At 42.4% G+C, this 27161-nt stretch overlaps 1 protein-coding gene across 10 annotated transcripts in view; it reads left to right on the top strand.

Moving 5' to 3' along the window:
- LOC125900952 (uncharacterized) overlaps positions 1–27161 on the top strand; it is a 61768-nt gene that overhangs the window by 24056 nt on the left and 10551 nt on the right. For 4 of the 10 annotated variants that reach the window (XM_049596277.1, XM_049596276.1, XM_049596275.1 and 1 more), the window contains exon 1: positions 25729–27161. This exon is cut by the window's right edge and continues 1089 nt beyond it. The exons of 1 other annotated variant lie outside the window; for it this stretch is intronic. The gene's annotated coding sequence lies outside the window, so the exon portion shown is untranslated. Of the gene's footprint in view, positions 1–25708 lie in introns of those variants that run through there. 5 more of the 10 variants (XR_007450910.1, XR_007450909.1, XR_007450907.1 and 2 more) reach the window with 3 other exon arrangements.

Genomic DNA, 27161 nt, shown 5'->3' with positions numbered 1-27161 from the left:
TTTGGCATTTTTATCACTCTACAGGTCTCTAGTTTATATTTTAGTATGTTGGTCCTGCCTATCTAGAAGCTTAATTATAGTTATCACTCTGTAAACAAACTTACACCCATGTAGGCAAAACATTACAAATAGGGTAAAAAATTAACTAATAGATATCCCTATGTAACTTGCCCAGTTGATCACTCTTATTAAGACGAGTATTTTTTGTATTACAAATTTTCTGAAATATTTTATTTAAATATGCATCAATTTTGTTAATGAAAACAATCACAAGGAGGGGAAAATGATTATGCAGTTACTGTGCTAGTAGGCCTACGAGCACTCAGAGCTACCCAGTTGCTTTTTACCCCATAACTAGGAGGCAGAGGGAGTGTTACGGCCTGCCTAAGGCGGACTCCCAGGCTAGCAGAGGGAAGGAGGTGCCTTATTTCTCTATTGTAGGGCATCCTAAAATAGGGGGGCCCACCTGCTGCCCTCATCCTAGCTAACACTACTGTAGAGCTACTATACTGAAACTGAATGTCATCGGAGAGCATGGAGAGACAGCAATGGCAGCCTTCGAATCAAGTGGAGAAGAGACAGGAGCTGTGGCTGGTGAGTCCTTAAAACAGAGGGAGAGATGGCATAAGGCAGAGCACAGAGATAATGTCAATGCTAGGAACACGAATTAGAATTTAGACCATCTAGAGCCATTATATAGTATAGCACTTACTTTGTCACATCATTCACCGTCCACATCACTATCATTCAGCTCCGGAAAACATTCCAGCTCATTTGCCTGGTTGCTGCAGGTTTGTAGTTCACACATATCTGTGCAATGCAGACCACTTTGCAGGCATGGCCATTCCAAAAGTTTACATGTTCGTGAGCAGGAGCATGATAGTAGGTCCAATACAGCCTCTGGTGCAGGCGTACCTCGCATCCATTCAATGGCCAGATCCCCATCATGGATCTTCCATCCATGATCCTTTGGATTTGGTACACTTGGATTGCACTCCAGACTCCTCCGCCAAATAGCAGCCTGATAGTTTGCTCGTAAGGCATGCATGTAGAGACAATCTTCACAAGGTGGAAGCTGACTAGGGATGTCACGATTACCGATATTATGGTAAATCTCGGTTAATTTTTACATGGTAAGAATTACTGTTTATGTTTAAATTAATTGCATTATCGCAGTGGATTATCAGGATATGTAATAACAGCCTCATTCAAGTCTCGCGATGCAGGCGCTGCGTGAATGCGTAGCATGTGTAAACACAAAGAATGAAAACATGGCAGAAGGTAGTGATAGTGGCACTCAGGACATTTCCCCCCCCCAACTAAATACACAAAGTCTGAGGTCTGGGCGTACTTAGCAACACTACAAATCTGCTGGCTCATCTCCGTGACCATGCAAACGTCAGTTATTGTGTGAGGGACTTCGGTTTTACCAAGATTGTCATAATAACTCTCGACGTATACAGGACATTTGAGCCGTATCTGTCCTCCTAAACGGCGACTAGGTTTTCCATTTTCGTTTAAGACACTTAGGAGCTAATACTAGCTGAATAGCTAATAGCCGTATTAGAAGCTATGTTGCTAAGTGTTTCAAAACTAAACAGAGCTGAAAACACTGAGCAGAGCCGACAGAATATAAACCGAAGTAACGTAACGCTAATTGAGATCAACTATGATTGAATCACTGTGATTATGGTTATTGTATGTCGAGCTAGAATCGATATAGACGGCCAGTTTTGCTTTCTCGACATAAGCACAAGGAAACAACATAAAACGTTGCCTTGTTAACCAGACAAGTGGCTGAGGAAGGGGGCGGAGTGAAGATTGTCCCTCGCTGCGGGGAGAGTGGAGAGGGCTTCCCCGGAGGTTGGCCTCTTTACCCGGTCCCTCTCCTCCACACTTAGACTTATTTAACCCCCCCAAACTGCGTCACACGGGCAGAAGGGAAGGCAGCCGGAGCTCAGCCGGTCCCCTTCTCCACACTTTGACTTATTACTTGGTTCTATTTCTCCCTTTCTGGGAGCGCAGCAGTCCACCGCATCCATCCACCCTTCCCTCCCTCGCGGTCCCGCACATATACCCCCGAGGCTCGGCTCTCTCTCACCGCACAGCGGCCCTCCACATCCCTCCCTCACCGCCCCGCACATATACTTCCGAGCCTCAGCACCTCTCCTTGACCAACTAACCTAAATACTATACTAAACACACTACTAACTGTAAACCTACACTAAAATACACTACGCTAACAATACAATTTGACAAATTACTAGCTATTCTCTCTGCTCTGCTACTCTCTCTGCTCTGATCCAACCTACTCGCTATCAGTTTGATAACTGCGGACAGAATGGTTTTATAGTAAGGGGAGGAGGAGTAAAAGGAGGAGAGCAGGCTTTAGCGTGGACGGTTAGTGACGTCATTTGCCTCGAAAAAGGCTCATTCGCCTCCAATGTAATGTAATGTAAATTCAAATGTAGTAACCAGGTTTCAAGCTGTAGAGGGCACTCCATAGCACATTTTTAAAATAAAATGTAGATTTTCAACAGTTGGCACTAAACTGTCAAGATTTTGAGCAGGATCAGTCAGTAACACTACTATACTACCAGAAACAATGATTATCAGCTGAAAAAATGGTTTTAGGGTTTAGTTACTCTTTAAGTTCACTTCTGACAGTCACACACACACACACACACACACACGAGAACATGCACTCCTTTTCTCATACAGGCACTCCACTCACTCACATGCACACTTCTAATGTGTGAATTATTCTGTGTAATGAGGTTAGGGGTTTTTTTTGGTTTCTATTGCACATTTGTGATATCTATTCAATATAGAGTGTGCCAGTAAACCCGGAACTCCGTTAGCACTTTTAGCACTTCCGGTTCTTTCGTCTAAAAGTCAATACGTTTTTTGAATGGGATTTGGTAAAATGCCTCAAATAAGGTCTGTGGTTAACAAAAGCTTAAGCGAGTTTCAGGTTTTGTTCTACGACATAAAACATGTCAGTAAATATCCTACTTGTGAATTTTGAAGCTTTTACGTGTCGTAAAAAAAGGCGGTTGCTAACAAGTTGCTCAATACGACTACAAACCCTGTCGGGGACATTAAACATCATCACCCCCGAACAGGCGAGAGTGCTGGCAGTCCGCCATTACAGCTTCTTACTTAGCTTAAACAGTCCGATTTCCCCATTATACAATGTTTTTAAAATAAAGCGGCCGAAATCAGTTGAAAGCTTAGTGGCGGTGACGTCAAGAGTCATGCAACCGTGGAGTAGTCATGTAGTCCGTTAAAGCCTAACGTTAGCTTTTTACTTCCGGCGATCGCATTTAAAGGGAAATTTCGGTTGATTTCAACCTGTCTCTTATCGTCCTAAATTTGTTTCAAGTGACTAGTGACATAAAAATAATAGTTAGCATGTTAGCCATTAGCCTAGATACAGCCTGGGCGCATTAGTAGCATCAGACCTGTTAAAACGTAAGTGAACGGGCATACCTTCAAGTGCAAAGTTAGTCCACTAAACAAGCTTTTTTCCACAAAGACCACCTCATATCATTAGGATAAATGTCAGAGAACATATAGAAAATGACATGTAAATGTGTTGTCTTACCTTACCGGTGTGCTGCCATGTTCGTTTATCATCTAGTTCTGCTTTCCAAAGCACGGCCGAAATATCGCGAGAACAAGCAGCGATCTCATAACGTGCCTGAACAAGCAGCAACAGCTGGAAGGATACACTGATGAAGAGCTTCGTGAAATTGAAGAACGGAGGAGGAGAGAGAGAGAGAGACGCAACAGGTAGAGGACGAATGGCTGCTGCAAGGCTGCGTAGCTCTGGAGATTGGTGGTGTACCTGTTAGGAATGCCTCTGTTGCAAGGAATGGGACCGGTTGCAGCCTTATTTTCAAGGTCTGGATGTGACCGAGGACGAGACACCTCCACCTGGAGTAACGTTAGTATCCAGCTGGGCTTTATCTAGAGCTGGCGAGATATATTTCGGCTGCGCTTTGGAAAGCAGAGCTAGAGGGATAAACAAACACGGCACCACACCGGTAAGGTAAGACAACACGTTTACATGTCATTTTCTATATGTTCTCTGACATTTATCCTAACGATGTGAGGCGGTCTTTGTGGAAAAAAGCTTGTTTAGTGGACTAACTTTGCACTTGAAAGTATGCCTGTTCACTTACGTTTTAACAGGTCTGACGCTACTAACGGCTAACGGCTAACATGCTAACTATTATTTCTATGTCACTAGTCACTTGAAACAAATTTAGGACGATAGGAGACGGGCTGAAATAAACCGAAATTTCCCTTTAAGCTTTAAATGCAGTATGAAAGGTGTTCATATATGAAGATTATCTCGCTGAACAAAACCTGTAAGTATCATAAACTTGTGTTAGCCACAGAGCTTATTTTCTGACAGAATCCAAAATGCAATGCAAAAATCACATTCACTTTCTCTTGTGGGAACCAGCGTGATGCTAAACTACCGGGTTTTGACGTCAGCCCTGGCACACTCTATATTGTATGTTTTTTGTTCTACTCTTGCATTGTTTTGTTTTATATATATTTTTCCTCTCGTGCTAATAAATAAATAATGTATAAATTGTTTACATATTTTGCTGACTGTTAAAATGCACCAGACAAATAAGCTTTGTTCCTGTAATTTGTTTACATATTTTGTTTATTTAAAATAAAATTTTCTGTTGCTGTGCCAATCCCTTGCCCCTTTAATGTGAAAGTTCATTTTAATATAAGATTTTGGCTGTTAACATTTTAGTATGATAATGAAGTTACAAGATTTAGTGAAGTTATTTCAATATATCTATTTTTTGGACATTTTAGAGCGCTTAAAAAAAATATTGCGATATTATCGTTTACCGTGATACACTGAACAAAAATATAAACGCAACACTTTTGTTTGTGCTCCCATTTTTCATGTTAGAAAACCAGTCAGTATCTGGTGTGACCACCATTTGCCTCACGCAGTGCAACACATCTCCTTCGCATAGAGTTGATCAGGTTGTTGATTGTGGCCTGTGGAATGTTGGTCCACTCCTCTTCAATGGCTGTGCAAAGTTGCTGGATATTGGCAGGAACTGGAACATGCTGTCGTATACGCCGATCCAGAGCATCCCAAACATGCTCAATGGGTGACATGTCCGGTGAGTATGCTGGCCATGCAAGAACTGGGATGTTTTCAGTTTCCAGGAATTGTGTACAGATCTTTGCAACATGGGGCCGTGCATTATCATGCTGCAACATGAGGTGATGGTTGTGGATGAATGGCATAACAATGGGCCTCAGGATCTCGTCACGGTATCTCTGTGCATTCAAAATGCCATCAATAAAATGCACCTGTGTTCATTGTCCATAACGTACGCCTGCCCATACCATAACCCCGCCGCCACCATGGGCCACCATGGGCCACTCCATCCACAACGTTGACATCAGCAAACCACTCACCCACACGACGCCACACACGCTGTCTGCCATCTGCCCTGAACAGTGAAAACCGGGATTCATCCGTGAAGAGAACACCTCTCCAACGTGCCAGACGCCATCGAATGTGAGCATTTGCCCACTCAAGTCAGTTACGACGATGAACTGCAGTCAGGTCGAGACCCCGATGAGGACGACGAGCATGCAGATGAGCTTCCCTGAGACGGTTTCTGACAGTTTGTGCAGAAATTCTTTGGTTATGCAAACCGATTGTTGCAGCAGCTGTCCGGGTGGCTGGTCTCAGACGATCTTGGAGGTGAACATGCTGGATGTGGAGGTCCTGGGCTGGTGTGGTTACACGTGGTCTGCGGTTGTGAGGCCGGTTGGATGTACTGCCAAATTGTCTGAAATGCCTTTGGAGATGATTTATGGTAGAGAAATGAACATTCAATTCTTGGGCAACAGCTCTGGTGGACATTCCTGCAATCAGTATGCCAATTGCACGCTCCCTCAAAACTTGCGACATCTGTGGCATTGTGCTGTGTGATAAAACTGCACATTTCAGAGTGGCCTTTTATTGTGGCCAGCCTAAGACACACTTGTGCAACAATCATGCTGTCTAATCAGCATCTTGATATGCCACACCTGTGAGGTGGGATGGATTATCTCGGCAAAGGAGAAGTGCTCACTAACACAGATTTAGACAGATTTGTGAACAATATTTGATGGTCTTCTATGTGTATAGAAAATGTTTTAGATCTTTGAGTTCAGCTCATGAAAAATGGGAGCAAAAACAAAAGTGTTGCGTTTATGTTTTTGTTCAGTGTAATTTGGTCACTATAATCAAGATATCAAATTTTCCATATCGTTACATCCCTAAAGCTGACTGGAGTCTATTTCTCCACGCCTTGCACAAAATAGCCGATAGTGAAGCGTGTTAACTTCAGCAGTGTTTGTGGAAGGCAGGTACATCTGACATGTGAAATAGGTATTCTGAGACCTCCCAGGAGCTTCCCAATTCTAAATGTGTCTTGGCAGCACTTGTTAGTCTTCAGTTTTTTAAATATGGCTGACTTTCCACGGCCATTGAAAGCGCTAACTGTATAGGAAGCTGTTTGGGCTTAACAGTACAGACCAGTGAGCAGAGATAACTAACATGTCTTTGGGTTCATCAGGTGGGAACCTCCTTTCACCAGTAATTCATCTAGTTGGTCCCACAACACCTCCAAGAGGCTACACAGTGATCTCTGCCGTCCCAGAGACACTCCCCTAATGCCAGGTCTCACTTCTCCCTGCACCAACCCAACAACCTCCTTTACCTTACTTACACATGGCTTTCTCAGCCCAAACAGCACTGCCACCTTCAACAAACCCAGGCTCCGTACATGCGAGCTCCAGTGCCGATACTACCTGTCCTAGCACATTCACCATACTCTATTTCACACATTACATAGCATAACTCCAATTTAAGCTAAAGTTAAAGGTGATAGAGAAGATAGACTCCCAGGATCAGCAAACACACTTACCTTGCTGCATGGTCTCAAACAAAAGGGATTCAAATAGGCCACTCCCACACTTAAATAACCCTCCTCTTCCTGGATTTTCTCCTGATAGAACTGATTGGTGGATCTCTCCACCTGATCTCAAGGAGTTATGTACCCTTCGTAGTAGTTCCCCCTGCTGGCCCCCAACTGACATTATCCCTCCTCATACAAATCCACTGACTAGCTCTGGCTGCTTCTTCTGTCATTTCCTTCACTGTCTTCCTCAAACTCTGTCCCCGCACTCCGAGTTCCCCCAGGAGAGAGACAGCTGATCTTGCTATGAATCCCCTACACCCCATTTCCACTGGACAAATCCTAGTTTTCCATCCTCGCTGCTCAGCTACTGCTTCTAAGTCTGCATGCCTAAGCTTTTTTCTTTCATAGGTTTCTTTCACTGAGTCTTCCCAAGGAACTGTCAGCTCAATGAAATAAACTATCCGTTGACTCACTGACCACAACACTATGTCAGGCTTCTGCTTGGTACAAACTATTTCCTGGGGAACAACAAGTTTTCCCCCTAAATCTATTTGCATTTCCCAATCACAAGCACCTTCTAGGCGGCCACACCCTTGCCTCCTTACTAACTTATCCCTTCTGTATTTCTCCCCCTCACGGACAAACTGAATTGCTAAACTCCTATTCTTAAAACCCTCTGAATTTACCTGTCTTCGTTTCCCTTCGATGCCTGCAGCTAAACTTTTCAACACCTGGTTATGTCGCCATGTATACCGGCCTTATGACAAGCTAACTTTACAGCCTGACAAAATATGCTTTAAGGTTGCAGTACCTGAACACAATGGGCATGATGGGTCCCCATTTACCCACAGTTTTAGGTTCTGGGGGGTTGGTAACACATCGTATGCAACCCCTACCAGGAACCTAATACCATTCTTCTCCATACTCCACAGGTCCCTCCAACTAAGCTTCCTCTTCTCTACACTTTACCAGTTCAACCACTGTCCCTGCTTAGCCTGGGCCACTACCTTTGCACCCCTTAATATCTCCTCCTGTCTACGTATCTGTTCCACAACCAGCTTTCTTTTATCTTTGAGACCTGCTTTATTCCATACCGGTTTGCCTGTGCCATGCCCCAGGCCTCCCCGGCCAAACTGAACATTACCTACAATCTCTGCATGCCTAAGAGCTGCCTCTGCCTCCTGAACTGCCGATCTTGGGTTCCACTTCCTCCCCTTGGTTGGATTTGGAACCAAACTCCTAACTACCACGTCCTTACTCCCAGATATCAAGAGCTCTGTCCTGACCTTGGTACATTTAAATTCCTCTGTTAAACTAGATACTGGCAGCTGAAGTATCCCTTTTCGACACAATGCAACACTACTTAGGCACCTAAGTCCAACCACTTCCTAATATAGGAGGTAACTGACCTTTCAATTCTCTCCACAACGGATATTGGAATTTCATAAATTGACAATGGCCACATTAACCTAGGATATAGCCCAAATTGCAAACACCACAACTTCAACTTTCCTGGAAGCTCTGATTTATCTATTCTATTCAATCCTTCAGCCACATCTTTTCTAAATTTCACCACCTGTTCTTCATCATTCAACTCCACATTGTACCACCTACCTAAGCTCTTTACTGACTTTTCTCTAATTATTGGGATTTCCTCATCATCTATGACAAACTTCCTGTCACTTAACTTCCCTCTACGTATCGAGATGCTTCTAGACTTACTAGGCTTGATCTTCATGGTGGCCCACTTGAGGTTCTTATTTACCTTCTCTAGTAGCCTCTTTGTACATGGCATTGTTGTGGTCACCAGTGTCATGTCATCCATGTAAGTCTTAAGTGGTGGAAGATGCAACCTCTCCCCACCTACCACCCACTTAGAAGCCTTGATGATTACTTCCATCGCCATAGTAAATGCTAATGGAGAAATTGTACACCCTGCCATGATGCCTATTTCTAGCCTCTGCCAACCTGTTGTGAAACCTGCCGTACTTAGACACAACCTAATATCCTGAAAATATGCTTTCACTAACTTAACAACTACATGTGGCACTTTGAAGTAGTCAAACTCACTCCAAATGAGGCTATGCGGTACTGAACCAAACGCATTTGCAAGATCTAAAAATACTACATGCAGATCCCTTTTCTTAATCTTCGCTGCCTGAATCTGGTGCCAGATCATGCTAATATACTCTAAACACCCAGCAAAACCTGGTATTTCTGCCTTCTGCACCATAGTATCTAATAAGCTATTCCTATTTTAAGTAGCTAGCTAATCTCTGCGCTACTACACTAAAGAAAATCTTTCCCTCCACAATCAAGAGAGAAATCATTCAGAATTGGCTAAGGTCCACAGACTCCTTCTCCTTAGGAATGAGGACACCCCCTGCCCTACACCATGCTCTTGGGAAAATTTGTTTCTCCCAAACTATTCTTAGCTGTTTCCACAAAAATTTAAGGATATCAGGTGCATTTTTATAAACCTGGTAGGGGACTCCATTAGGCCCTGGGGCTGAAGAAGCCTTTGCACGCCTGACCACCTCCTGAACTTCCTTCCACCTAGGTGGCCTGACATCCATCTCATGCTTTATCCCTCCTAATGGAGGGATATCCGGTGGAAAACCTATCAAAACCTATAAAAACCTATAAAAACTATCCTATTCTTCTCTAAATCTGAAATGTATTTCTCAAATATTCTTCAACCTCTAGCCTTTCTGCTTTAAGCTGCCCTCCCTTTTCCTGGCTAAACAATCCTTTAACAAACTTAAAAGGGTCCCTGAAAAAAACCTGTCCTTACATGTTCCTTCTTCCTCCTCTTTTTCCTGAGATGCTCTGCCCTTCTAAGAACTGCTATCCTGCTTCTCAACTCTTCTTGCAACACATTAATTCCCTCCCTTTCTTCTTGTGTAGCCTTTTTCCGCTGCTTTTCTAACTGTCTCCTTTCCTTCACTAACTTCTCTATTTCTCTTTGCCGCCTAGACTTACCTGACTGTACCCTCTCACCCCTCTTTCTCTCATGCACCCCAAACCTCTCTGCAGCATATGAGTAAATTATATCTCCCATCATTTCTAACTTCTCTATTGCATTTCCTTTAAGCCTGCTTAAGATTACTGATTACTGTCATTTGCCCTAGGCCATCTAACTCTAACCTTTTGCTCCATGGTTCTCTCTCTGACCGGCATACTGACCTCAGTGTCGTCTGCATCCTCTCTTACCACCTCCTCCTCCTCAATGGCAGTGTTACTGATATCCTTACCTGTTCCTGGACTTTATCCAGCTGACTTCTTAGGAAGTATTGATCAAGGATGAGGGCAGCAGGTGGGCCCCCCTGTTTTAGGACGGTCTACAATGGAGAAATAAGGCACCTCCTTCCCTCTGCTAGCCTGGGAGTCCACCTTTGGCAAGCGGTAGCACTCCCTTTGCCTCCTAGTTATGGGTCAAATAGCAACTGGGCAGCTCTGAGTGCTAGTAGGCCTACTGTAGGCTACAGTAACACTGAGTGTTAGCACAGTAACTGCGTAATCAATTTCCCCTCCTTGTGATTGTCTTCATTAACTAAATTGGTGCATATTTAAATAAAATATTTCAGAAAATTTGTAATACAAAAAATACTTGTCTTAATATGAATGATCAACTGGGCAAGTTTCATAGGGATATCTATTAGTTATTTTTTCGACCTATTTGTAATGTTTTGCCTACATGGGTGTAAGTTTGTTTACAGAGTGATAACTATAATTAAGCTACTAGATAGGCAGGACCATCATACTAAAATATAAACTAGAGACCTGTAGAGTGATAAAAATACCAAAATTGTTTGGTCCCCGTGGGTGATAGGGGCCTACTAAGTTGTGAAAACGATCCCTTTAGCCCCTGGACTAATAGGGCCCCATTCTATTTGTTTGTTTGAAGTTCTGGCTGCACTAGTTACCTGTCAGGGGCTGGTGACATCAGATGGTGAGGTGAATAATCTACTAACCTACTTTTATGATAAGATGACATTGTTTCACTGTTAACGATTGCTGTATATTTACGGTGAAATTCTACAGCCCACTCCCGTTTCTGTGGAATACGGCAAGTTGCTGCAAGGAAAATTGCATTCTGGGAGCCTTGTGTGGACAACCCGCGCCGATATTTGAATCCACAGCAGAATGCTATAATGAATTGCAACGCCACAGCTGCTGAAAGCCGTGTAGCCAATCCAGTCTCAAGGAACGCATTTCCCTCCTCCCCTTTGCTTCGGCGTTCGGTCTCCAACCTGGCTCTACCTCCGACAGAGACACTTCCTTGCTCGAATAAAGATTCAATTCAGGTAAGAACCAGACTAATGTTGATAACAGCCAGCATGAAGGCGAGCGTTATGCTACGTTCATTCTGGAATGCAGGAAGCCGCTAGCCTTATGCTGGTTATTAGCATAAGGCTAGCGCGACTTTGCACTTTATGCTAACGCTTTTACGCTCGCGACAGACTTTCTAGTGGCTTCGACGCTTCATTCACGACGCGTCTCGTTATACTATACAGTCATATTAACAACATTATCAGCGTTTAATAACGTCGATCTTGTTTACAAACGTATTGAAACACTTCCGGCATGCTTTTCAAATTAAAAGCCCGTGCAAATACGGACTGGGTCGCTTCAATTGTTTCCACAAGGCTTTAAAATGAAGAAATATTTCCCGATATGTGTGCTGAATTCTTTGGAGGCTTCAAACAACTGCCATTTTATGGGGCTCATTTCACTTTAGGGGCACTGTGGTGTGGAAAGTACAGAGGATCTACAATATGTAAGAGAGGAGGACATCTCAGAATTGCTCAGGCCAATTCAGTGCAGGAAAATCCTCAGTGCTTGGAAATTAATGTGTAATGTGTGTAATGTGTCTAAATACATGGACTCTTTGGAAGATGTTCATTAATGTCTCAGATCACTGACAGATCACTAAGATCAGACTAAAGGCTAGTTGCCATTAATTGAAGGGGACTTATCCTTGATAGAAAGCTTAATTGTTACGTGGCAGATAAAAACAAGTGGAAACAACAAATCATAGTGTACACGAAAATAAGTAGTCCAAAATATGATACTGTGTGTGCAAAAAGGTAATAGTCTAGCAAAAATAATGAAAATATAAGAAAAAAAAACTGAGTATTAAGTAGGGAGGCCATGGTGTGGAATTTTCCCCACAGAATAATAAACTTTTGACAACACCGGTAGAGAGTATACTGAATAAACATATTAAATACATTTTTAAACAGTCACTGCAAGTCGTAACCCATCGGCGCACTGCAGCTTTTTTAGTGTACTCGCTTTTGTTGCCAGTGGCTCTGAGTTATTTTCCAGGACAGTAAATTTGCCCTGTTACACTGTACACTGATCACATGGGATCACTTTTCTGACCACCCTTAATGGACATGTGTAACAAATTTGGTTCTTTTATCTGCTGCGTAACAATTTTGCACAAAATCCACCTACTATTATACAGTTGGTTAAGGTTTGAACAAGAACTACTTGGACTAGTACTAGTATATATCCTTAGATATGTTTTGGAGAGTCGGTTTGCCTCGTGATATTTTTATCCTATTAATATTTTGTGTACTTTTCTGTACTTAGTGCCTTGTATTTCAGAGCCAGAGGGCTACACTCCAAACCGTTCAGTCCTGTCATCGAGCACCGCCAATGACTCTAGCTCACTGAGCCCCGCCAATGACTCCAGCTCACTATCAAGCTCCTCATCCTCAACCACCCCAAGACGTTCCACCACATCAAGTTCCACCACGAGATCTCTCGCATCCATCACCTGGTCAGAGACATTTGAGGTTCAGTGGGGCAATATGCCAGAAGAACTTCAACTGGCCCTTGAAAAGGAACAGAGACCACTCCCTGCTCATCGCCGGCAAATGATTCGAATTCTTGCTGATGAAATACGAAAGATTGAGGCCAACCCCACCAGAGCACAGTGTCAATCAATCTGTCGTAACATAGTCAGGCAGTACCCAAAGAGCTTTGAAGATACAGATACAGAAGGATCAGGCGTTAAATGCATCACTTCTGGCGCAGCTGAAAAGCCGCATAGAGCACCTGAATAGGGCAACTACTTGGCACACCGCCGTTCTTCTAGAGCAGAAAGTAGCACACGAAAGAGAGGGTACACTGACATGTACAGCTGTACAAGTTGGCAACCAGATATAGCGCCTGGTGATACCCGTGAGCATCTTGAAGAAGAAAGGAACAGGATGGTGGAGCTCTTCTTACAAGAGGGTGTAGCCGGTGGAGAAAGAGGAGAAGTGAATCAACTGATGAAGTCAACGTACAGTCTGCAACGTCACATGATAAATGCCACCCCAGCCCCTACCATTGGGGATTTGAAAAAAGCTTGGCCTTTTCTTTTCATTCCAATCGGCATGCTGACACATTTCAAACTTCTGACGGAGAAAGATGCCCGCAGACAGCTGGAGCAGTCACTCGCTGAGTGGGGTGCACCACTTGTTGAGTTGTTGAAGCAGAAGGCAAGCAACAAAGATGTCCAGTCTGCCCTGCCAGGAGAGGGAGTTGATGTAGCCTCCTCCACTGTGCCACTTCTCTTGGCCCACTTCAAGGAGGACAAGGAAGGACTTCTCCTTCAAGCTGATGTAAGTTCCTTTCTCTTAAGTGCACTTGTCTTTTATTAATGCTTGTTGTGTGACATTGCTTGCATTGCCTGTGTGTATTTCTGCTTGTAGGTACTCAGTGATTATCAATAATTACTTCACCATGTTCATTTCTTAGGACATGCACAGCCAAGACACAGGCAATGGTCCAAAGACATGCTGGATGCATGTGGCTGACATCTTGCATGTGTGTCATGCTTTTTTAAGAGTCTGTTGCGTTTAAGTCCAGGTGAAATGGTTGTGGAATCCTAGGGCAGGACAGTTTTTGTTTTGAATGTAATTGGAACATTATCAAATGGGCAGGTCATCAAATTAGTCAAATCAGGTTGGGAAGATTTCTTTATTTTTTGACTTTTGTATCATGTTATTGTTTTGTTTATATCTGTAAGCTGATGAAATGGAATGGACTTTTCCTGTTCAGTAGGAAATGTGTCAGTTTGTGGGATTCCACAGCCATTTCTACTAGACTAGGTCAATGTTGTGAGCAAGGTAAGAATTCACAAATAATTGGTTTTTTTTTTCTGCAGGCAGGTGCATCAGCTGCTGATGTCGAAGAGGCACTTACCCTGCCTGCCAGTCCTCGGTTGATACTCGTTGGTATGTGCTCTAAGTATATTGTATCAAATGCTACCAGTCATAACCATTAATCTTTCATTGTTCTTTATTGGAAATATATGAAATCCTAAATTATTTGTTTCAGGTGATACTCGGCACTGGATGCTGAGCATTGAGGGCCAGGTGGTGTGTGAGGGGACCACCTTTGTGTCTGGCCTTGCAGTGCTTTTTGCGTCATATTACAACTTTAACCTGCAGTACCAGGATGAGGCGGCTTGTACGCTGGAGTTCATTCAAAGGTCAGCAGCTCTCACACTTTCACCGACATACAGATGGTACTACTTCCATGTTGCCTGTTTCATGCATGACTCTCAGGAGATTCACCTGTGAATCCCGTGCCTTTTTAGTGGAGGCTCAGTTACATTTTCCTGAGAAGCCAATGTGCTCAAACAGCCACCAGGTGGCATCTGTGAGCAGGAGGACATACAATATACAGTACTGTAGTAAACTCTAGGCTATTTAACTACTGTTCTTAAATCACATAACATAAACTGATTTGATGCACCCTGATGTAATCATCCTGATTAATAAAACTCAGTAACCAATGACACAAGCAGCTCCATGTCCCTGTGTGATGTGGACGGACAGGTCAGGACAGTCTGAGGACAGACAGCTTTAGGTTGAAGTTTATAATAATGAAATGCACCATGAGAAGGTGGCAAGTTTACAGTTGGCTATGTACAGTACGTCTTGACCACAGGAGGAAACTCCGCTGTTCTCAACTGCACGGCGACGAACACCGGTTTTTTCACACCGGGTCATCCCTGACTCGTTACGCACCGGTCAGCACCCGTCCCTTGTCTTTGATCGGAATCATGTAACACTGTGTCACTGTGACGATTTGTAATTGTTTTATTTTCAAGGTATTATTTTTCTCTGGCTCCACCGGGTCAGTGCTCGGAGCTGTCGTTTTATTATGAAATTTGACCGGATTCTCACGTTGTTTCTTTCTCCGGTTATTTCCGCTCCGGTTTGACGCAATCGCTCGCGTTTCAGGCCGCCGTTGCACAAATAAATGTCTTGTCCCCTGAAATCAAAATTTTACAGATTCTACAAGATGACAAAATTATCTGCCGTAGTGGAAAAATCCACCGAAAAGCATACACAAAGTATCAGCCCTCTCATTTCTCTGCTCCTCTGCTCTGTGTATTCACCTAAGTCTATGTTATTCACAGGCTGCGCAGCACGCACGCACGCACACCCCTCCCCCACCAGCAAGCAAATGAGCCAAGACGCAGCCTGAGCTGGAAGCTGCAGCGCTTTCTCTGTCACAACCACAAGCCGTGTTTCCCAGATTGGTTAAGAAGCTCTCAGTGATAAGATCTTCTTAGGAGCCTCTTAAGAGCGATGTGAAAGAAGAATGTGTTTCCAAGAGTAACTCTTAGCTGAAGAAGATCTTTCACTAGCCGCGTGAAAATTTATATAGGTACTACACTTATCAAAAATAATAAAATTATGTAAAGATCAATTATGAATATGCGCGTGGAACACAGGCAGCCTAAGAAAAATAATAGTATGAAGAAAAATAACTTTAAAGAATGATACGATCGCCATATTCGCTGTGAGGCCACACCCACAAGCAGAGATGAACTGATCTCTGCAATAAAATCATCAGCACTAAGGGATCTCCTCCTGCGGGGAGACTGGGGTGGGGTAGCCTAATCACTCCGCTACTGTAATGTGAAGCTGCTGATGGTTTATACAGAAAACCATCAGCAAATCCACCGCTCCCGACTCAAACAACCAATCAGAGCCAGAGGAGAATCTACGTCAACTGTCAATCATTGCTCGTGCAGACGCTTCGCAGCTCTGCTCCCCCACAAATGCTCTGTCACTGGCAGCGGAGGGGGAGGGGGAGGGACCTGGCAGTTGTGCTCATTCAAATTTTCTGGCGAAGTCCGCTCTCCTCTCCATCTTACTGACTCCAGCTTTAAGTGGGAAAACAAACCCTGGCATTCTGCGCAGGCGTCAAAGCATGCACTTGTGACACGCTCAGTTGATCGTTGTACACGCATTTTGATATGTATGGAACTTCATAACACACACAATGTCAGAGGCAGTAGAGGATATCGGATTGCTAAGTGCATGTATTTATTTTGTGCATTTTTTTGTGTTTTCCATCTAAAAATTTCAGACGGTTCATCGATATAAATCCTGAGAGGGGAACGAGAGCCAAACAAGGAAAAGTGGTGTCAAAGAAGACTGGAAGAGAAGTGCAAAAGAAGCCACACAATGTCAATCCACACGTTGCCACACTTCTGCGCAAGCTTATGGATTACAAGTGGGACTTTGTAAATTAGTCAACACGTACCCCCTCACACACACACACACACACACACACACACATACACATACACACAGGGAAGGAGGTGAGAAGGACAGAGGAGCAGGAAAGGGGAGAGAAAGAAGAAAGGGATGGTGGTGTGAGGAATGTTTAGTTCGTCTAAAAATGTTCTAATAGAATGTTTTATATTAAAAGGGGCGGAGGAGCAGGAAAATGGAGAGAAAGATATCTTATAATAATATCTTAATATGTTCTAATAGAATGTTTTATAGTAAAAGGGACAGAGCAGCAGGAAAAGGTAGAGTGGGAAGAGAGGGAGGAGAGGGACGGCAGTGTGAGGAATGTTTTGTTGGTCTTAATATGTTCTAATATAATGTTCTATAGTAAAAGGGACAGAGCAGCAGGAAAAGGTGGAGTGGGAAGAGAGGGAGGAGAGGGACGGCAGTGTGAGGAATGTTTTGTTGGTCTAAATATGTCCCAGCTGAAATCCCTTTTTGCATTTGTTCTAAAATGCTAGAACATTGTCTGTTCAAAAAATGTTTGGTCAGTCAAATAAAATGTTTTATACTAAATTGCATTTGCTCTGTTTTTAAGTAGCTAGATCAAATGTAGTGCTGCCATTAGATTGCTATATTGAAAGCCAAATACTGTGAATTAAATTTACAAGACAGGGCTGTAAATGGAAATGAAAATCACAGAATAGTGTAATAAAAATTACAGTAATACTAGATATCAATATGAAATTGCTGTAAATGGAAATAAAAATCACAGAAAAGTGCTGTAATTAAAATTACAGTAATAGTAGATATTAACATGAAATTGCTGTAAATGGAAATGAAACTCACAGAATAGTACTGTAATAAATATTACAGTAATAGGAGATATTAACATGGAATTGCTGTAAATTGAAATGAAAATCACAGAATAGTACTGTAATAAAAATTACAGTACTATTTTGTAAATGATATTTACAGTAATACTGCTGTAAATTTACAACAATTAGCTGGCTACTCTGCTGCCAGTAAATTACTGTAAATTTACAGTTAAATTTTTTACAGTGCACATATAAATGCAATTTTGGGGTGATTGGCTTATTTACATTAATAATGGCAAACACATATATACATGCCTTTTGGATTTTTTATTCCTTATTCCATGTCCGCCTATAATTCATGTGTGTTTAGGTGTGTACATTTTTTAAAAGGAGCAAGGTACTGATGAAATCTTTGCTACATTGTGTGCAACAACTGTCTGTGAACATTCAGTCCAAATTTGGTGACATTCTGATAATTATTTCCCAAGATTCATGTGATAAGGCAGACACTGTCCCTTTTGGAGAAGCCTCAATTCTGACTATTTTCAATTTTGGGGAGGACCCAAAGATCATCCAAAAAAATGTATTAAGCTACTAGATAGGCAGGTCTATCATACCAAAATGTAAACTAGAGACATAGAGGAAGTCAAAAATACTAAAATTGTTTGGTCCCTTTAAGTGATACCAAAATCTCCTGTGGTTGTTTTCAGGTCCTTTTCCTTAACATCTAGCTGATAGTGACCAAGTTGTCAAATTCACAAAGCACTGTTTGACTTTGATGGAAATGGTGGGATAAGACAATGCAGATGAAGTCAACAAGACAGTTATTAAGCAGACACAAAACAAGAGGACTCCAGCGTGTGAGAATGCAGCATGAAGTAGCATGTAGCACCAACAGCACTTTGCTATATTTATCCTCTAGATATGGTATTTTGTTCATGTTGTGTGATTTATCCCGATTAGCATCTAAAAAGCTCGAACTTTTCAAAACTTCACACAGGTTAGCATACTAGCAGTACTGGCTGTTTTAAATATCCTAAGAATTGATTAGTGGCTCCTTTACTGTAAATCAGATGTGCATGGTGCTAACATACAGGGATTTAAATGTATTGTTCCTAAAGAATTACATCAATGTTACATGAGTGCGAACTGCATGAAATTTGCTTGAACCATTTGCTCAGTCAACCTTATTAACTCCAGTGGTAATAGACACCTTCATTCCTCATGAATTCACATCTCATCAAATCAGTCTTAATACATGTTAACACACCATAGAAGGAGTAATAGTCAGAGGCAGCATTATCCAAATCACTCTCATGAATAATGTAAATACATAAGGGTGCTTGGTTACCCTGCTAAAAGGTCCTCTTTACAACACACAGCAGCAGTACCTCTGATTAATCTGAGATGCATTTGAATAAATTCTCAAAGCAAATTCACTAAAATTCTGTCTGAGAAACCAAAGAGTAGCTACTCTTATGCTTTGTGAATCGCATGGGTAAATATTGCTTATGAAAGACTTTGATTCAGAGATAAAGCAAATATTCCCACAGGCTTTCCCTGCCAGCCTACTGGGTTGCTGTCAGGATTCGTCCGAGCCTTTGTGGTTTTTTTTTCCCCGTGTTTTTCGGGGGGGGGGGGGGGGGCACCCGTCTCCCATTCTCACTCACCTATGCACCTCTAATGCATGAGCCTGATTTACCTCTCATCTCCACTTCATGCAGTCCAAAACTTCACACAGCTTCACGTTCCACTCTTTGCCAGTTTGTTGTTTCAACCTCAGTGGTAATGTTCTCTGCCACATTCATCTTTGTGCTCTTGTGTTATTTTGGATCTTTGATGGGTTTTGGATTTATGCTTTATTTTTGCTTAGCAGCCCTGCCACCCGCCTGCCCCCAGCCTCACCTCACCCAGCCCTGTCGTGTTGCTTTCCCTCACCCGGACTCCTTCACCTGCCCTGGATCCCCGTCATCGTCTTTGTTTTAGTCACTTCTTGGCACATTTTGAGCATGCACCTTTTGTAAATAAAAGCACCTTTCACTGATCTGTATTGTGGGTCCTGGCTCATTCCTTCAGGTATTTAAGTCCTGACTGAAGGAACTGGCCATTATCATGAACCCCGCAGATTCAGTTCACCAGGCACTGGCTAATCAGGAAGCACAAATTGGACAATTAAATCAAGTTTCACGTGTACTTTTAGAGAGCAACCAAGCTATGTCAGCTTCTATTATTGAAAAGTCTTAACAGTTGTCTAATTTAGCATTTACGGTACACGACCGACTGCCCAACGGAGCTCCCAACGCCAGTCCTCGGGAGCTGCCACCCAGAGACTCTCATGAAAGTGACGTACCTTGAAATAAAAAGTTCACTCAAAGTTTACACAGACTCCACATGTGACGCGAAAGTCTCATCCACCACCCCAACTTGCTTCCTTGTTTACTGCCATCAACACATTGGTTAGCCTACATGATTGCAGCCTTTCAAAATACATAAGATATGTACAAACTTTGCTGTATTGCATTTCATAGGAAAATATCTGAAAAATTTGTGAGAGCAGCCTGTGGCACTTAAGGTCACTCTACACGTTACTGTAGGCCCAGCTTAATATGCAACTCAATTTTATACAGTACATGTATTAGGGGGTCCCTGCTCTGTCTCTCTTTCAGCTAAAAGGTCCTTGAACTGAAAAATGTTGAAGACACCGTATTCACAAAGCTTCCTACTGCTAAGAGTTGCTCCTAGTGATGAAATTCTAAGAAAATCCTTCGAATTGTGATGTTTTCTTAGAATTTCCCCTTAAAATTAAGACTAGGTCCTTGTAAAGATATAACTTATTCAAAAATCATCTTAGACCTTAGGAGAGCTCCTAAGGTGAAAGACTGTTAGGAGCAGGGAGGAGGGCTTTTAAGAGGCTTAAGAGTTTCCTAAGCAGAGGAGAAAATGGTGGAAACACAAAGAAGTTGGAGGAACGGTCTGTAAACACAAAATGAGTAAATGAAATGCTACAGATGAGATTGTGCAGGCACAATATTTGGGATATGCACACATCTCCCACTTAACAAAATAAGGCTATAATGCCAGAAATAAAATTGTCACAATACTAAGATATTTGAAAAACCGGAAAAATGCAACAGTGCAGCAGAGATGACTTAAGTCTGTATCAATCTTTCCTCAGCAGAGTGATCACACTACCAATGACAACACACTCCGTCTCATATTGTGATGCAGTTCATTTCATTTCCACTGGGTGTCCACACCTTGCAGGCTCACAAAAGGGCATGTCTGTGACAACCAATCACATCTGTTAAAAGAAAGCATCACACCTAGCAGCAGGGTCAACCACACCTCTTCACTAAGATAAAAGTTTCACATAAGCTCCATCAAGGCTCGCAAAACAGACACAAGAGCCTAAAATCAGCACAACCTCAGCGGAGCTGACAGTGAGGCAGATTTTCTGATATTTTATTTTTCTAATATTGGAAAGAGCAATTAAACTCAAGCATTCAATGCTGACAGGAGATGCTCATTCTGTCAAAATCTGTGGTGCATCACTGAATGTCATAGTCCTGTAAAGTCAATTATACAAGATGTTTACCTCCAGGGGCGGCTCTAGACCAGAATTACCGGGGGGGCCGAGGTGGGGCCATTGTTCTTTTAGGGGGGCACATATAAGGACAAAAGAGGGAAATATTGATGCGTTCAAAATGATTAGTTTATTTAAAAACAAAACAAAACACATTATTTTATGAATGTTTGTCTTATATCTGTACAATGACACTTATATCTGCACAATAACACTTATATCTGTACAATAACACTTTTATCCGTTCAGAATGACACTTACATCTGCAGAATAACACTTTTATCTGCACAATAACACTTTTATCTGTATAGAATGACACTTATATCTGTACAATAACACTTTTATCCGTTCAGAATGACACTTACATCTGCAGAATAACACTTTTATCTGCACAATAACACTTTTATCTGTACAGAATGACACTTATATCTGTACAATAACACTTTTATCTGTACAGAATGCCACTTATATCTGAACAATAACACTTTTATCTGTATAGAATGACACTTATATCTGAACAATAACACTTTTATCTGCACAATAACACTTTTATCTGTACAATTACACTATCTTTATGTATAGTAACCCGGAACAATAGAAAGAAAATTCACATACAGTGGTCTACCTTATAGCATTTGCAGAACAGTAGGCTGAAACATTACAACAACAAGATTCTGCTATTGTGACTCCTTGAGAAACGGTCTACAAATGCATCAAGGTTCAAAGCCTTGGACCTTCTAGATTCAATGCTGAGCACCCCAAGATTGCTTAGACGCTCATCACTAATGGTGGACCGGAGGTAGGTCTTCACCAGTTTCAAGGTGGAGAAACTCCGCTCACAAGAGGCGGAACTCACTGGGAGTGCCACAGCTATTTTGCATAGTCTAAAGAGCTCAACAAATACTTCTTTATATGGCTCAGTGAAGCGTGTCAATGCTACTGTGTCTGATGGCTTCTCAATCACACCACCCTGTACTTTTCTTTCTAAAAGTCTCTTAAATTGATGCAGCTCATGTCCCAGGTCATCAATATTAGCATCATACAAACGACCAAACTCAAACAAAGTGGTGTCTTTTAAAAATGCATCACTTTGGGGTTGAGAGATCGGATACTACACATCAGCTCACAATTGGTCTTTGAGAAACGTTTGCTTAATTCACTAAGCATGCAATCAACGACAGGATAGAAAAATGAAGTCTGAAATGTTTCTTTGTCACAGTCTAGCTCCCTCTGACCAACAGTGCCTAGTATGTGATATTCACAGAGTCTGGAGCTTAGCTTTCTTTGCCGTTTTGCCACTGACTGTGTAGCAGCATCACACTGCTCACAAATACTCAACACTTCACCCCATAAGCTATCAAAGAATGTCTCCTGCCTGAAATCATTCAAAGTCTGAGCTAAAGCTTCAACTAACTCAACAGCTCTTGAAAGGTCAACGGTTGGTGACTGGAGCATATCAGAAAGAAGCTTTGTTTCCCCAAACAATTTACGAAGTGTAACTAGATGCACAACAAATTCAAAGTCAATCTGGGCCAGAAGACCACGGGCCTCAGAAGATTTTTCTCCTCTGCGCTCTTGTGCCACCTCTTGCAGCACCCGTTTAAGAGCAGGTAATCTATCCATTATGTTAGTTAGAGCTAGAAAGCGACATGCCCATCGTGTGTCACTTAATTGTTGGAGCTCTCTTGTGCTGCCATACATCTCCCTTTGTACAGTCAGCCATTTGGAGTGTACATATGATCCAGAAGTGAAAACATAGAGACTCTGTAACAAAGCAAAGAATTCCTCTGCCTCTGGGACAGCTTTGACAGCATCAACTAGCACTAAATTCAGACAGTGTGCACTGCAATGAACGTAGAAGGCATATTTTGCATGCTCTCTGATTCTCGCCTGCACCCCTGAATGTTTCCCACTCATCACGGCTGCGCCATCATATGCTTGGCCTATAAGGTGTTTTTTATAGTCAAGCCCGTGACGTTCCAATAAGTGGACTATTTTTTCTGTAAGCCCTGCAGCATCTGCACATTCAAAATGAAGAAAACTCTCCTTGATGGCTCCATTGTAATAGTAACGGAGTACAAAAGAAATCTGTTCTTTCTTTGACACATCTTTTGTTTCATCTGCCATGACGCTGAAGAATTCACTATTTTTTACTTCTTCAGTGATTTCTGACCGGACCATTTCAGCCAAACAATCCAGCACCTTATTCTGAATTGTTTTGCTTGTATATTTTGCATTATGAATGGTGGTCAATCTATGTTTAACAAGTGCATCATGATGGGCAATTGTATCAAGAATTTCTCTGAAGTTGCCTTTGTTGATAGATTCCTCAGATTCATCATGTCCTCTCTGTGTTATGTTTTGTCTAGCTGTAAGCAACAGCACTTCACCAATTGTTTTAATGTACTCTCTGTTTTCTTTCACTTGTTTAGTGTGCTCCTTATTACGGACATTTGCAAGTGTTGCATTCGTTTTGACAGCCCTCTGATAATCCCTCCATGCAATCATTGCTTGCTTGTGCCTATCAGATTTTGTATGCACTGAAAAACCTCCCTCTCTTTCAGCCTTTTTCCAGTTTCTAAAACCCAATGGTGAGTCAAACACAGTTGCTAATGCTTTTGCTGGGCTAAAATGGCGGCATGCATAACAGAACACTGAGTCCTTCACCACAGAGTATTCAATCCAGGGGTGGATTCCATACCAACGGGCTCTGAAACTGCGCCTCCTGTCCCCCATTAATGTGGTAGGGAAGGTCTTTAGGTGTGGTTGCACAGGACTGTCGTCCCTGCACTTGCTAATATCTGGAAACAGATGAATACAGTAAACATGAGAGTGCAACTGAGAACAACATTATTTTATCATTCTTAATTTATCTGGTCTATTTATTAATTATTTACAGACAGACTTAACACTTTACATGGACAGGGTATATGAATTGTAATTAGGCCTACACTGCTTACACACACACACACACACACACACACACACACACACACACACATTTGTTCAACCTCACAAACCTGATGGTGCTGTGCTTGACATGCAAGGTGAATCTGGTTGTCCCTCATTCTGTCCCTCTATCTGAGCCCGAATGTCTTCCACCTCACTCTCAGATTGCCTCTCAGATGCCTCACTTTCCACCTCTCCAACCTCCTCCTCTGGTTCTCTCTCGTCCTCTGGTTCTCTCTCCTCCTCTGGCTCTCTCTCCTCCTCTGGTTCTCTCTCCTCCTCTGGTTCTCTCTCCTCTTCTGGCTCTCTCTCCTCTTCTGGCTCTATCTCCTGCTCCTGAGCTCTTTCATGACCTTCATCTTCCTCACTCTCTCTATGTTTTTTGCCTACTGGGGCAAAAAAGGACATAATGTCCTTCTTTCTCCTTTTCATGATGATAGCCTACTAAAAAGAAAACGGAAAGGATTAACATCTACGTCTCACAAGGCCATTCAAGTTTTTCATTAAGCAAGTAGGCTAAATCCTGTCGGTTATTTCACCCATTATTAAGTTACTCATCGCTGTACAACGGACTTTTGAGAAAGATAAAGCTACTTGGTGAACATGACATCATGTTCACTGACTTCAATGGCTTTGCTTATTCACAAACATAGCAGGACCAAGGCGTGATTAAGCGCAATAAAAACCGATTTTATTATTGTAGTGAACAACATCAGTAAAACACGAACATGTGCAAAAACTGACGTTACGAAACTGAATCGTTTTCCTTACCTTCGCCTCTTTGCAGCAATACATGCAGGGGCAGGGCTGCTCGCTGTTAGCTCTCACATCCAAAGTTTGCAGGGAACGCACGGTGTGTGTGTAGCGCTTTAAGGAGTCCGTGTAGAACGTTCCGTCGTGTTAGTTCCGATCTTCGAGCCAGCGCATGTCGCCGTAAGAAATTAATACGCGTATTATCTGTTCAGCACAGGGGCCACAACAGGGGCCAGGAGTAATTTTACAGGGGCACTGGCCCCTGTTGGCCCCTGTGTAAAGCCGCCTCTGTTTACCTCCCCTTTTTCTTAACAAGCCTTTGTGGCGTTAAGATGTCAGTCAAAATTCAACATTTGGGTGGACATACTGAGCTGCTGAGATTTTCACAAACAATCACAAAGAGGAAGCTAGTTAGCATAGCCTGCTAGGGTTATCACTTACAAGGGGTGACTGAAAAGTTTGGAGCCTAACACAGAAAATGGATAACTAAGCAAGCCAAATTAAGTTTTTTATAATCTACCACCTTACCTTATTATCATTAACCATGTTCATGTTTCAAACTCTTTTTGTTTTATTTTTGCAGATTCTTGAAGTGAATAGTGGTCAGTGATTTGTTCAAAATTGAAAAGTTGGAGTGTTGTGCTGAGATCACATATTTTCATGTCAAAGAAATGTCACCATCTGAAATCCACCATATGCTCAATACTTTACATGACAATGCCCCTTCATATGCAGGGCCGCCCCTCCCTAAATGCAGAACACGCGCTGTGCGTAGGGCCTCATCTTCCATGGGGGGCCACATTTTGCGCGAGGGGACGCATTTGCGCATATGCGCAATGGATGTGCACATGCGCTACCGTGAGGATCAGCTCGAGGAAGGAGAAAAGAGACCTGACAGCCCATGCGTCGCTGCAATGATTGACAGCACTTGACATAAGAACAATAAGAGGGGTGCGCTGGCAGGCACTTGCAGAGCTGTAGCAGGTGAAGAGTTGTCGACATGTCGTCCAAAAGAGCCTCAGGAGTGTGTGCGGGGACGGGAGGGCGGGCTCCACAGAGGGGGAGACCCGAGCCTCGGGGGTATGTGCGGGGCCGGGAGGTCAGATGCTCCCAGAGAGGGAAGAGGGAGAAATATAACAAAATAAGATTAAATAGGAAAAACCTGTCTCCCTCTTTTATTTTACTTTCAGTGTTTAATCAAGGGTGGGGGATTGAGGTGGTGGAAGTTACTTTCTTTTGATGAGTAATTGATGGCTATTTGTGACTCAGATTTGTTTATTTATTTATTTCAGTTTGAAGTTATTTTTATTTAATATTTATTTATTTATTTCAGGTTGAATTTTTTATTTTATTTGACTCATACAGCCAAACTACTGTATCTACAGTACATTTGTTATTGCCAGTAAAGGTTGTCAAGTTAAATGGCAAGTTGTTGTACAGTCATTTTGTACCTATGATACATATGATACATTTGGGATGGGGGCCTCCAAATAAAATTTCGCTTAGGGCCCCAATTTGGTCAGGGGCAGCCCTTTTCATATGCCACAGTCAAACGCTTGGTACAAGAATTTAAGTGTGGCAGGGAGAATGCTGAAGAGGAGCTGAGGTCAGCGAGACCATCAACTGCCACCACCAGAGAAAACCTTGGCCTTGCCCTGGACATGATTATGCAAGATCTATCACTCTGTTCATCAGACCTGGTCCCCTTGGACTTCCCCCTGTTCCCCAACTTGAAAAAACTTTAGCTGGCAAAAGTTTTGCCAATGACAATGATGTCATGGAAGCTGTGGAAGAATCATTAGGGTCCTGACCTATAGAGTTCTTTTCCACTGGACCGCTGGAACAAGTAAGTGTGTTGCCCTTGTCGGGGATTATGTTGAAAAATAAAAGCACTGAAAAATCTTGTATAGTTGAGTTGTATAATTTCCATGTGACAAATAAATGATTTATTGAATAAAAATTGGAGATGCTGTGCTCCTGAAGAACAACCAGACCAAAAGAAGTAACCCTCCCTGGATGTATTCAAGAACTGCCTCAGAGGTTGTGCTCAAAGAGACATAGTGGCATAGTGCATTATACTAGGTAGTGCCACCTTTTATGAATGTTAGTAGAGCATTGACTGTGCAGCACTGTGTATCCATAAGGACTTACTGTAGTTTTTATTGCACTGAAAAAAAATAATTGAAGCACAGCTGTGGATTTTTCCCCTTCTTTGTTATTTTTCTCGGCTAAGCCCTGAAGAACATAGATCTTTTTTACAAGCACTTCTGATAAACATTCATAAACTTACCTGGTGTACCCCCATGATGTTGATTAAGTAAGCTGTTAGCTATCTGCCAAGCTACAAATCACGTCCATGTGCCAGTAAGTTCAGAATAGCTACTGTTGTGGAGTGCTGATCTGAAATGGCATAGAGGTTGACATACTTGGAGAAATAATCTTGAACTAGAGCATACCTGTTACCACAACTTGTGAATGGGAGCTCAAGTATGTCAGCCGCAACCTTTTGGAAGCTCTGTGGTGAGGTGTGGAACTCCATTTTGCATCACATAGAGTACATTAC

Source organism: Epinephelus fuscoguttatus, linkage group LG14 (genome assembly GCF_011397635.1).
Source record: "Epinephelus fuscoguttatus linkage group LG14, E.fuscoguttatus.final_Chr_v1".
NCBI classification, from domain to species: Eukaryota; Metazoa; Chordata; class Actinopteri; order Perciformes; family Serranidae; genus Epinephelus; species Epinephelus fuscoguttatus.
Note: the sequence above shows the minus strand (reverse complement) of the source record. Positions and strands in the feature narration are given on the sequence as shown.